The 12,733-nt window shown below is 37.7% G+C and overlaps 1 protein-coding gene across 2 annotated transcripts in view; it reads right to left on the reverse strand.

Annotated features, from left to right (window-relative positions):
- Positions 1–12,733, reverse strand: part of SLC6A11 (solute carrier family 6 member 11) — a 92,508-nt gene that overhangs the window by 51,386 nt on the left and 28,389 nt on the right. The window lies entirely within an intron of this gene.

A 12,733-nucleotide genomic window follows, 5' to 3' on the forward strand; every position in this document is an offset into this window, starting at 1 on the left:
GTTTCTGGAAAGCTGCAAGAAGTTCTATTTTCTAAAGAAAAAATTTAGCAGAATTTCTCCTATTGTACAGTCACATACCTGACAGCCATATATAGCTATTCAAAATTGGAAATGGTTTAGCTAATAGGTTCCACGTCACTACAAATATTTCCTTTTAATAGTACTGTACCTTAAACTTAATTTTCCATTAACCTCTGTAACTATTTCTACCTGTGCAAACTAGATAGAGAATATCCTAAAATGAGTGATGCTCTTATATATCTCTGCCTTGCACAAGTCAAAATTATGTAGGAATGTGGGGGAAAACATGGTAAAAAATATAACTTGCATAGCTCTCAAAAACAGGCATTTTAAATTTAGAAGTTCATTAACTGGTTCATGCCTATGTAAATGAAAAATATACATCAGAGAATGCACCCGTAATAGGAAAAACACATTTTCAGTGACAAATTAACTGAATTTTGATTTTCATACAGTGCTGTGCACATAATCCCAAATATGAAATGAAAAAGGGGAAGTTAAAATCACACAGCAGAGCTTTGAATGTGTCTAGCTGCCCAAGTTATACTTCGGCACCTTATTCTTCCTGACCTGAATAGGAAGTAAGTACCTACATATCTTTCAGGTATCTCAAGCCTTTTGAAAATACAAATCATTATTTTCCCAGGAAATTGAGCCAACCTTTGTAATCCTATAGGTTGCAAGATCCTGAATTGATTAATTCATAGGTCAATACAGTGCAAAATAGACTGTTTTATCCCAGTATTTCCATCTATTAACATTGACTGTTAGTGGAAAAGCAAACCTAGCTGTGTACAAATAGAACTTGTCTCAAAGAGAGGTTGTATCTCCACAGTGAGGTTCCAAATAAAAACAAATAATGAGTTACTAAGAAGTAAAAAAGAAATATGGAATGGACATGGATCTGATCTGAGTCTTGTATTGGGTGGAGAGGACAGAGTAGCTAGAAACAAATTTTCATGTTTTTATATTTAATTCTTTGACAGCTATTTTTCTCCCTCTTTCAAATCAATCGTTGTTTGTAATGGGAATAGTCAGTAGAGATATCCATTTGATGACACACAAGGTATTGCACCTGAATGTCTATTAGTTTAAAAAAATAACATTTCATTGCCTCATGCTTCATTAACTATACTAGTTTGCAGCCTACTATCTCTTGTACATCCTGCCACTGCCTTGAAACATTTTACATTAGTAAACAGATTGCAGTTTTGTAAAAACAGATTTCTTCCCAGGCGCCTTTGGATGCATTTCCTCACTCTCATCAATGAAGAAGAGCTAAAACTGCTTATCTCTATGAAATGTCAGGTAAAGCTATCCTTGAACAGCCCGCAATCCCACAGCAACCATCCAGGCTTGCAGAGCTACCCTTCAGTTTCCTGCTTGCTTTTCAGAATGCCTTCCACAGTCCATCCACACCTATTAACATTATTAACATTATTGCAAGTACTAGAAACACAACCTCTAACACCTTTTATCATAAGAATGGGTGTGCCTCAGCTTCAGAAGAATGAGGACCCTCCTTCCTTTCTGGTTACCATGCAGGAAGAGGATAGAGAGCAAAACTGTCTCAGTATTTCTGGCAGAAAAAAATGCTAATACAGATATTCAAAACAATGAAAGAGATCCCCAAAAAAGCATGTGTAGGAAAGACACACCCTTCCTGAGCCAACAGCCATTGTTGGTCAATTGTTGGTGTTAATGCTCATAGAGCTCACAAGGGTGCTAGTTTCTCTGGGACTGCAACAGGCATATATATTGTGCTCAGAAAGGGGAGAGAAGGCCATCGCTTGTAGGCAGTGTTTGAGTCTCCCTGTATGTTGAGCCATTTAATTCCATTGTGTCCAGTGTATTAGTTGTCACTGCACTAATTTTATCATGCTTCTCAAGAGCTCGTGAGGTGAGGGAGGATGAGGCATTTTAGAAATCAAATGCCATTATCATCATCATCATCACATCTGTAGGCATTAAAAGTTTCCGAAATTATTTTCTTTTCTTTCAGCACATCAAACCTCTCTGAATATAAAATGTGAACACAACTGTTTCTAATTACACTGCATCCTGTTTTAATTGACTTTAATTGCTTGGTATGTTAATTTGCATTCCAATGCTCAAAAGGCTTTTTTTAAACTCAACAGAGCAATGCCAGCGTTAAAGCAGTTGGAAACAAAATAAAAATTTCTGGGATGGTGGTTTTTCTACCAAGTTCTCCTGTTAGAATATAATGGAAGGGCAAATTTACAAACATACTTAGATATATAGCTATGTAGAGAGGCACCTACTGGGACATCTAACAGCTCATAAGCAGACTTAGCTGCTTAGCTGAAAGTGCATTTGGACCAAGGAACCTGAAAGTAAATGTTCAAAAGCATTGTGGTACTCTTGACTGCCATGAACTTTCAGTACCAAAGTACTGGCACTTCAAGTAGCAAAACCTGAAGAGACTGAGACGCAATTTAAGTTCAGTTATAAAGATAGGTAGGTATCTATGCAATGGTTTCATGCATAAGGCACCATGAGGGTATTGAGAAATGAACAAGCTACCAGTTTGCATCTTTTCATACGTAAACATCTTTAGAAGCATAAATCAAATGCGTGGATACAAATTTGGCTACTGGGACTGTTGAACTTCTTGTCCTCAATGAAAAGGTGCTTTTCTGAATGTTCTGGCAAGAGCATGCTCCAGATGTTCAAGCAAAGGTGACTTAGCTTGTGAGAAAACATAAGAAATCCATGATAAATCTGTTGAGAATAAGGAAGATGCCCTGCATACAATTTACTGAGCCACACAACTCTAAAAGCCTAAAAACAGGTTTCTCAGGCTACAGCTACTACAGAACATGTCTGCCGGGTATTCACACACTACATCACAGCAGCTTCTTAGCAGAAGAAGTCAAAAATACGAAGCAGTGGACTTTAATCCTTTGTTTGGCTCGTAGTAAAACCATAACTGAACTAGAATTCAATGGACAAAATATAACTTTTGGAGGTTAAGGAAGTTTCATCACTGCCCTGACAAAGTAAGAAAATAACAGCACATCTATGAGATACCGATGAAACTCAACATTCAAATGGTTGCAAGTCCTACACAGCCTAGGCCACAGCAATATGCTAGCTGGAAAAATAAACAAAGCAATATCCGGTATTAATGTCAACGTTAAACAGGGATACATGGAGCTCACTCATTTCTGGTTTGGAAATGAGAGCTTTTATCCGATTTTCACACAAACACGGGAATCTATTTGTTTTCATAGAATCATAGAAAAGCTTGGGTTGGAAGGGACCCCAAAGCCCATCCAGTCCCGACCCCCCTGTCATGGGCAGGGCCCCCTCCCACCAGCCCAGGCTGCCCCCAGCCCCATCCATCCTGGCCTTGGGCACTTCCAGGGATGGGGCAGCCACAGCTCCTCAGGGCAGCCTGGGCCAGTGCCTCACCGCCCTTCTAGTGAAGAATTTCTCCCTTACATCTAATGTAAATCTACCCTTTTTTCGGTTAAAACTGTTACCCCTTGTCCTATCACTGCATTCCCTAATAAAGAGTCTCTCAGTGACAGGATGTTAAATAAATGCCCTGGTATTGATCAGACCTCATCATAACAAATCTCAGATCTTAAAAAGATGAAAATTAAAGAATTGTTTTTTCTGCAAGCTGCAATGCTTTTTTTTTTTTATTATAATGAAACAATTTCATTTTATAAATGGAATAGAAGTGTTTAATTTTACTTGATGCTTCAGAAACTTACTGTCTTGCTAATCCTCTTCCTTTGAATTCCCCTATTTTTCCATTAGGGGATAAACACAGGTAGTAGCAATGTAAGAATTGCTGGGAATTTGCCTAAACTCAGTATATATTGAAAATAAGACCTGACACCATGCTCTGCCCATCCTTTACTTTTGTCTGGAGTTTTTGACCTATTGGATAGTCATTTAGCTCATTTATTTAGTGGACACTGAGAACTAGACTGACAACACCAACTTTCTTTGTCAAAAGAAGACTGCTGACCAATCTTCAGATATCAGTGACATACAAGGCTTGTCTAAAAAGGAAAAATAAAAGACAAAATTATACCCACACTACAGAGTACACCCATATGAAGAGAAACAATTTGTGAACCAAAATTTCACTGCCTGAGTAACGACAGAGAGAAGAATAATTTTTATCCCGCTTCACAATGCTGATACAGAAGGACATATCAGTAAAAATATATAAAAATAATTATCTTACCACTGTCTGGCAACTCTAGCACCTTTGTGAAAAGGCCCAAGTCTTACCTACGTGGGCATGAATTTAATCAACATTAAAAATGCCTATATGCCACAGTTAACCCAGCCATCCTGCTCCATTAGCAATTTTTCAGTTTTGCAAATATTAACTTCTTAGATATTAAAAGCACATGATAACACTATGAGATTTTCTTTTTACAACCACCATAGTATACTCTGAATTTTCCCATACAGCATTGTTTGAAAAAGAGCCTTTTGCTGATATGACACTATAGCATCTATGGATACACAAATCACAACTGAAAAGAGGTATTTTCAACATTAATTGGATTTACAAGAAAAGTGGTGTAAAAGAATGACAGCTGATTCACAAGTTTTTGTAACAATATGTCAAAAGGGAGAAAATATATTTTATAGATCTGCCTACGTTTTTAAGCTAAAATTTCATATGCAGAAAAGAAACTAAACCAAAAACCCGATAAAATGTCATATGGGTGGATTTGTAAGGTGTATGATTGGGGATGGGGGAGGAGATAGAAGCAGCAAAATGGCTGATTTGTCTTTTCTCTATGTGTTTTGTAGATTTATTCAGCATCATCTGCTGTGTCATTTGCTGATCCACAGAGGGAAATTTGCTCTAGAATAATCTTGTGAACCATCCTTGTTTGCTTTGCAAGATGTTTGCTTACAAAATGCAGAATTTCTTCTAAGCTACCAATGAATCATATGTGAGTGGAGACAGTTTCACTCGGAGTAGAAAAAAGTTCAAAAACCAACACATAAGAAAATGTAGCTGGATTTGAGAACTGAGAAAAGTTTCAAAGAGGAAAAACTCACTAGGTACCCATGGTGCACTAGAAAACAGGGTGCCAGAAGGGATGCTTCATAAAGGTACAGAAGAACCTCAATAAATGCACTATGATTACAGGAAGCATAAGATTCATCATGACACAGTAACACCAGCAAGGGATATATACTTCTAATGCCACATCACACTAAGTTTAATGGCTGGGACATTGAAAAATCCCTATCTAGCAAAGCTGTGCAAGCCCTTGTTTTTAGACAGGTGGTGGTGAAGGCAATGAATAAATAACTGTGTTAGAGTCAAGCTGAAACAGTTTTCTTTACAATTAAATGAAAACTCCGAAGTTCATATTGAGACGATAAAAAAAAAAATCTATACCATTCCACTTTGCATTTTGTTGTAATATCCTTTTTACTGAATAGGTGGAAGATCCCTCTTGATTGAAAAAAAGCTCTTAACAAGCCAAAGTTATTATTCCTAAGCATCATTTGAAAGTTAAAAAAAAAAAAGGTGAAAATGTTTTTTTTTTTTTCCTATTTCTTTTCAGCATCAATTACTCATTAAATTGGGTCTGACTTTATGAACCTTCCAGCACTTCCCAAATTCCATTTCAACAATATATTCTGTGCCCAAAAAAAACCTAAATAACTCTACTCAGAAATTCCAAAAGGGGGATAGGGTGCTGAAAGTTTTGACTAAGTGCGACCCTCTTGCTCTGAGCCTCTACCAGGCCAATCCAGGATTGCAGCGAACACTGGAAAGCCATGAAGAAGTACCAAAGACAGAAAATAGCAATGGACTGCAGCAGCTCACATTCCCACTGAAGTGAACAATTCACTTAGATGATGAGCTGTTTCTCTCCATAAATATTCCTTAAGCAACATCAAGTTTTCTAAATATGTTACTTCAAATTATTTCCCAATTAATTGCCACAGCTGTTTGTTTTTCTTTTTCTCTTTTTCTTCTTCTCCAGATTGCCAGGATCTATGAAATCAAGATATGTCTTATTTGTTCTGAAATTGCTCTTTAAGCTTGTCAGTCACTTTGAGGGGGCCTACAGACCTTATATTTATTATTATTTTTAATACTGTCTAGTGCAAATATTTTTTATTTTTTACTTTAACAGATATTGCTACCCCAAAGCATTCATTTGTTAGACTGCCAAGAGAAACCAAATATAAATGGTCACAGATATGGTCTCAGAGACATCAGTGCAAGTATCCTGTCTTTTATCTTATTTTATTTAAGGAATATTTTATCTCAGCCATAAATGGGAGATCATAAAACTTGAATGGCAAATGAAGTACCAGTCTACTGTGACTGTGAACATGTAGAAGAATAATATTCGTATATTACTTTTGCTAACAATCTAGTGCACAAAGAGGAAGACCTGCCTGATAGTGGTGTGCAGGGAGAGCAAGACTGATATTGAGAAAGCAAACTTTAAGCATCTTCACTAAGCTCATTACTGCAAGCAAAAGTGTTTATGTACAGCTCCCATCAAGTAGGGAATTTGCAGAGCCACAAATATCTCAAAATCAAAGACTGCTATTTAATCAAGTAAAAGTCAACTTTAGAAATCAATCAGGAAGAATTTTAAATATAAATTAGGACTAATTAATTAACTGAGGGTTGTTTTTATTTTTCATTTTGTAAAGGTCTTTAAAAAGTTCAAGCTTTTATAAATCAAAGCTGTTCCTTTTCAGAACCTTCCAGGATTTTCAGACTTCTGAATGTCATCCAGTCTGCCCTTATACACCAGCCCTATTAATTATTAGATATTAGTTACAAATACAGAAACCTGAATTTTGCTTAAACATCTTTTAATATGAGCTCGGTTTCTGACAATTCCTGATATAAGACAATTCCATTTCTGTGAAAAGAATTTACAAGGGGTCAGAATTATCCCTTACTTGCACCTGAATTACCAGTTTTGTTACCAAGTTTAGACAGTGCATTATTAGTCCCTCATTTCTGTCTATGTGGATTTGATTTCTCAGCTATTTTAGACATGCCTGTCCAGTTCTCACTGAAGTCTCTAGTCAGTAGCTTCTGACATGTTCTGAAAATGTTTAACCTGTGAAGCAGATAAAGTTGCAAAGGTCAGAACAGGACAGGAGATGATTTTCTTGTCCCACAAAAATTTGTAACAGCCTGCACTGGGGAAAAAAATAAATAAAATACACACACACAACCACTAAGGAAAAAAAAGACTGCATACAATCTGGAAAGTGGATATAATGCCATCCAGTGCTACCAAAAGGATTAATAGGTGAGGCTTCCCCTCTAGAACTTGTCCTGCTTCAGCTTGACATAAAAGGTAGAAGATGCCAGCTAGTAAAGACAAATATTTTAATCTGAACATACTACCTGCACAAAGGCCTCAACTTGGAAGTAGTTAAGAAGAGAATCAGGCACTGTACCCATCATCTGAGAAGTCATCAAATAAATGTATGCCTACCTTAAAAATTTGTAAATAATTGCAAATATTAAAACTATGAAACTATACTATTGGAATTAGGAAATTCTCTGAAATGTTGCACCAAAGCTAGTCACACAGGAGCCTTTTTTTATCATGTAGTCAATCCTTCAAACACTCAAGTAGTTTTGCTAGTGGCCATCTCTAAATGATTTATCAGTCAATTCTGCACAGTGCTTTCTGAAAGTACCACTGCATTATGCATTTACTGTGCAGTAAATACTGGCAAAAGTGAGAAGAAAAAAAAGCAGGCAAAAATACATAGCATTCACCTCTCTTCTTTCTTTTCATAATTTTTGTAATCACAAAATATTTGTGTATTGGGAGGTTCAGTATGCTTACAGGATAATACAGTGCTCATTGTTTCTTATTGAAAATGGTGTGTTTGTCTAGCCACAGGATGACAGACAATTTCTTATCATCCACTGAGGAATATTGGTCCTTATCACCATGGTGACTGCTGAGAAATGTATTCACCCTAAAATATTTGCAATGCTATGTGTGTATTAAGTATAATAATTGTAACAGCTATATAATAAATAGCTTTACCACTTAAGCAAGTATTCTTATCCTCCAGAACTCCAATTCTCCACATTTCCACTCCCTATGACTACTACTTTTATTACAATGTGGTTAGTCACATCTATATTGTGCCTCGAGGCTTACTACACCGTTACTTCCCTACTACTGCAGACTCTAAATCTAGCCCTTAAATCACCTCGAGGCCCACTTGTGGAGCACTGATCTGACACAGTATGATGCAATTTAATTCTGCTGAGCTTCACAGTCTAAGAGCTGATCCGACACACAGGAAAATGAGAGGAATCACACAGTAAAGACATCGGCCTAGACTTAAGATTGTTTCTGCTACCAATTTATTTTTCTATCTTAGACAAATGGTTTGATCTCTCTGTTCTCCCTTTATGCCTTCAGTTCAGCAGAGACCTCTGACTGACCGTTAGGTAAAGTAAATGCAAGCTCTCCAGGGAACAGAGGCATTTCACTGTGCTCATCTGAAACGTGGCACAATGTGGTTCCAACCTCAGCAAGGCACTCCAGGAACAAGCGACATACAGACTAAACTGCAAAAAAAAATATACTGAACTGCTATCAGTTATCACAGATAGCACCAAAGATTTTCTAACAGCAGGAAATAACTCAAAAAAAAATTTACTACAGTTAATTCTTTATGTCACACTGCTATAGCAGTGCCTTATGCTTTCTACATATGACACAATCAAGCAGGATGATATTTTGTTGTTGTTGTTTTTTTAAAGATAAAATGAATAGCAGGTTCATTTCAGCCAACTCATTTCTCTGGGATGTGTTTCAGTAGCCACCAGCAGCTGCCTGAAGCTGCCTTTGTTGCTCGTGTAGCAATTTATTTCATTAAGCTTTCCCATTGTTAAGAAGGAGTTTGGATTCAATCCATGTTAGTTGACACCGAGGTGGTATACAGAATTAAAGTTGTAAATCTCTCAAGAGCTGCCTTGTAAACAAGACTTCTACTACAAATACATCTTTACGTTGTAGATAAAGCTAAAAATCTGACCTGTACTGACTGCAGAAACTAGAGACTGCCTTCCTGCTGACAGGAATTTGATATAAGACTAACCTTCACATGTAGTGCCATGGAGATGGATACCTACAAACTACTTTGTAATTTGCTAGGAATGGGAATGGGACAATCTTGAAGCTATACAGACCACCGCTAGCTGAGGACAAAATATCTGTGTGAGAATAGGGCATTATATCAATTCTACTTCAGCTGAAGAAATACGAAACTGAAGCATCACTAAGATGGACAGTGCTATAAGTGTACACCAGCTCTCATGCTTCCATATTTTGTTGCAAGACCAAGAAGTTATTCTTGTATGTTCTTGTGAAGAAAAGGTGCAAGTAATATTTCAAATATGTAAATCAAGATCCAACAAAAGGGATTCCAGCATGCACATAAGGACACTAGGGCAGAGTTGACCGTACGACTACCTTTGTAAAACAGTTTCATAAAATGAACAGTTCAAAAGCACAGATATAAGCAGTGTCATGCATCTGAAAGAATGAAGTTTTAGCCCTTACAGTCATATCAACAATGACCGGAGTACACAGAACAACCTATAGTTTAGCTCCTGTTTGACTTATGTATGTATTGCTTGCTGATTTCTTTTGGTAAGGGATAAGAGAACTGTTATTTGGGGCAGGTTTCCTCTGTAAATAGAGAAATACAAAGAAGTCATGTATGGAACAGTCAAACAGTGGAGAAATGACCAAACTACAGCATTTCTAAAGTCTTTTTTTTAATTTATTTTTTTTATTGAGTCAATGTATCTATTTTTGATAATGGGCTAAAAGTGCCCGGTAACCTCATGGAAAGAGCAGACCCATGTGTTACCTTTAGCCAATCAATTTCTCCTATAGAGATGCCTCAGCATTAATCTGTGCCTTTTGGCTTCACCTTAACTTTTTCAGCAAATTTCACTGCATCACCACTGAAAATATCAAGGCTGCCCTCTCCCTCTCCCCACCACTTTTTTCCATATGTTAGCTTCACAAATCGAGTGATTTCTCTACCCCAAAGTTCTCACATGTGCATGTGCCCTGAGTTGTCCTTCAGTGCCCTGAAACACACTTTTGACTTGCTTGGGCTGTGGACCAGGGCTCAGATCCAGACTAAGTAAAAATTCCTATAAAAATGGACCTCCACTGTTAAGGTGCAACTGGGTAAGGTATGAAATGACACAGATGCAATTCTTATTTAGGTTTACTATTTGATACTTTACTATTTGATACTTTTCCCAGTTGCCAGACAGAAGTTTGCGAAAACCATTCTCAGAGAAGCACAAAAATCTTCTTTACTAACAAAACTGAGGTGTCCTTAAGTGCTCAGTGCACAGGAGAGTGAAAAAAAAAATGTCAGTAGCTGTTCTAAAATCTCACACAGAGGAGGTGGATAGCAGGAACTCTGCATGCATCTCATGAATGTTCTACTTTCCCTCTTTGAATACAGAGATCAGTCTTGGACAGAGTGTTAAAGCCTCACCGTGAAGGGCTATTCTTTGCTATTACTTTAGGCTAAAACAAAAGACACTTCAGGAGATACAATCATTGCTGCCTAGTTCCTTTTCCTGAGCTCCTACAATGGGCCCCAGTTCTTTTTTTTCTTTTCCTTCCATACATCTTTCTCCTTCTGTCCTTTTACTCTTTCTTTCTGCCTCATTGAATCTATTAAGGTCTTTATATAGCCTGCTATTGAGAAATAAATTTTCTTTGGGACTACTGACTGAGTCTTAACTGCTGGCAAGCAAGGCTTAACTCCTGATGGGAGGGCAGGAAAAAATGATGGGTAAAAGGTATGAAAAATCCATGTCTGAATTTTGGGTCTTACAGCACACCAGATTCCTTACAGTGTCTTGCTGATAATCAGCTCACAGGAAAGGAACATCCTAATTCTAGGATGTTACACAGAACAATTCATAGCAGCTTCACAGAAAAGCTTGGGTTGGAAGAGACCTTAAAACCCATCCAGTCCCAACCCCCTGACATGGGCTGGGACACCTCCCACCATACCAGGTTGCCCAAAGCACCATCCAGGCTGGCCACGGCCTTAGGCACTTCCAGGGATGCGGCATCCACAGTTTCTATAGGCGGCCTGTTTCAGTGCCTTACCACCCTCTGGGTAAAGAATTTCTTCCTAATGTCTAACCTAAATCTACTCTCAGTTTAAACCCATTGCCCCTTGTCCTATCGCTTGCACTGCCTTATAAAGAGTCCCTCTCCAGCTTTCTTGTAAGCCCCCCTTTGGTTCCATTTCTCTCTCTTTTTCATGCAGTAGTCTTGACAGAGTTGTGTCTCTCTGCCCATATCTCCTACAGGAAAATGTACACTTCTCAATTATTTTCCTTGATTAAATTCCATACACCAATTCTTTTTGCATAACCATAAATTAGAAGGCACTCTGTCATCAACAGAGTTGCATTGCTATGAAACAGATGTAAGATTGGGTCCTCTCTTAACAGAGGATCACCCAGAGACAAAAATAAGAGCACTATTCCAGCTTGCCAATTCTGTGATAAACTATTTCAGACAACAAAGCTAGACACAAACTCGGTGCACTGAAGTTTACTACAGATCCAGAATAGACCTGCGTGCAAGCCAAAAAAACTATCCCTCTGGGATGATAAACTAGCTTGCACAATGTGAGATAAGCAAAGGAGCCAAGAAGAAGCCTGAAGCCTGTCTGAGCACAGAGGAAGATCAATACAAGAATCCAAATCCAAGGCCCTTTCTAGCATAAAGGGGGAAAAGAAAAAAGAAAAAAAAAGTCTTCACTGCAAATGCAGGAGGAGGAGGAGGGAGCAAGACTATAAAAAGGAAGTAAGTCAGAAATGTGTGGCATTGAGCAGTGAGAGATGACACTATGCTCAGCCAGACAGCCTGACAGCTTACGGTTTCTGCTTTAAACTGCTCACACAATTTTTTTTCCCCCTCAACGAGAAAAAAAAGTAACCAATGTTTAAGTACAGTTGCAGCTTTTTTTTTTTTTTTCCTAGCAATGCATAATAAGAAGCTTGATTTTTTAGGATAAACTCTCAAAAGCCCAGGTGTCTACTTTGTATGGAACTATTCAGGCATATCAGAACTGCAGCCTGTGACAGGTGGTCTTCAAAAGCACTACAAGAGTGAAAAGGCAGCTCCCTCCATCTTTAGTTAAACCTTACTGAAATGTAGATGTTAGTTATATTTTAGCACAATTCATTGGCCATCTTATGTACTCATTATAAATGATCTTACAGTTTCCAATGATTCCTTCCTGTCCATCACTTTTCACAGATTAACAGTAATATCAAAACTATATACAAAAGCATTTTCCTGTTTTTGTTAATAGGTCTATGTCAAGACAGTCCAGGCAATCTGACCACACATTACTGTTTTTTCCTGTCTCTGGTCTTTTAACACATAAAATAGACTTTCATATAATTTCTTGACAATTTACCCTTAAATGGTCCTTCACTGTGTCCAACTCAGCAAATCAGACTAATCAGTTGAAATAATTAAGGAGTAAGGAACAGCAAAGCATTGGGAAGGACAAGTGCCATGCAGTTACAAAATGAATTTCACAAAGTCCAGCTTAAGACCCTCATACCCTTTATATGTAAAGCTTAGGTAAAACACTCAAGCCAGGAAATATCTGAGGGTCTATATGG

This window comes from Cygnus olor, chromosome 10 (genome assembly GCF_009769625.2).
Source record: "Cygnus olor isolate bCygOlo1 chromosome 10, bCygOlo1.pri.v2, whole genome shotgun sequence".
NCBI lineage: Eukaryota > Metazoa > Chordata > Aves > Anseriformes > Anatidae > Cygnus > Cygnus olor.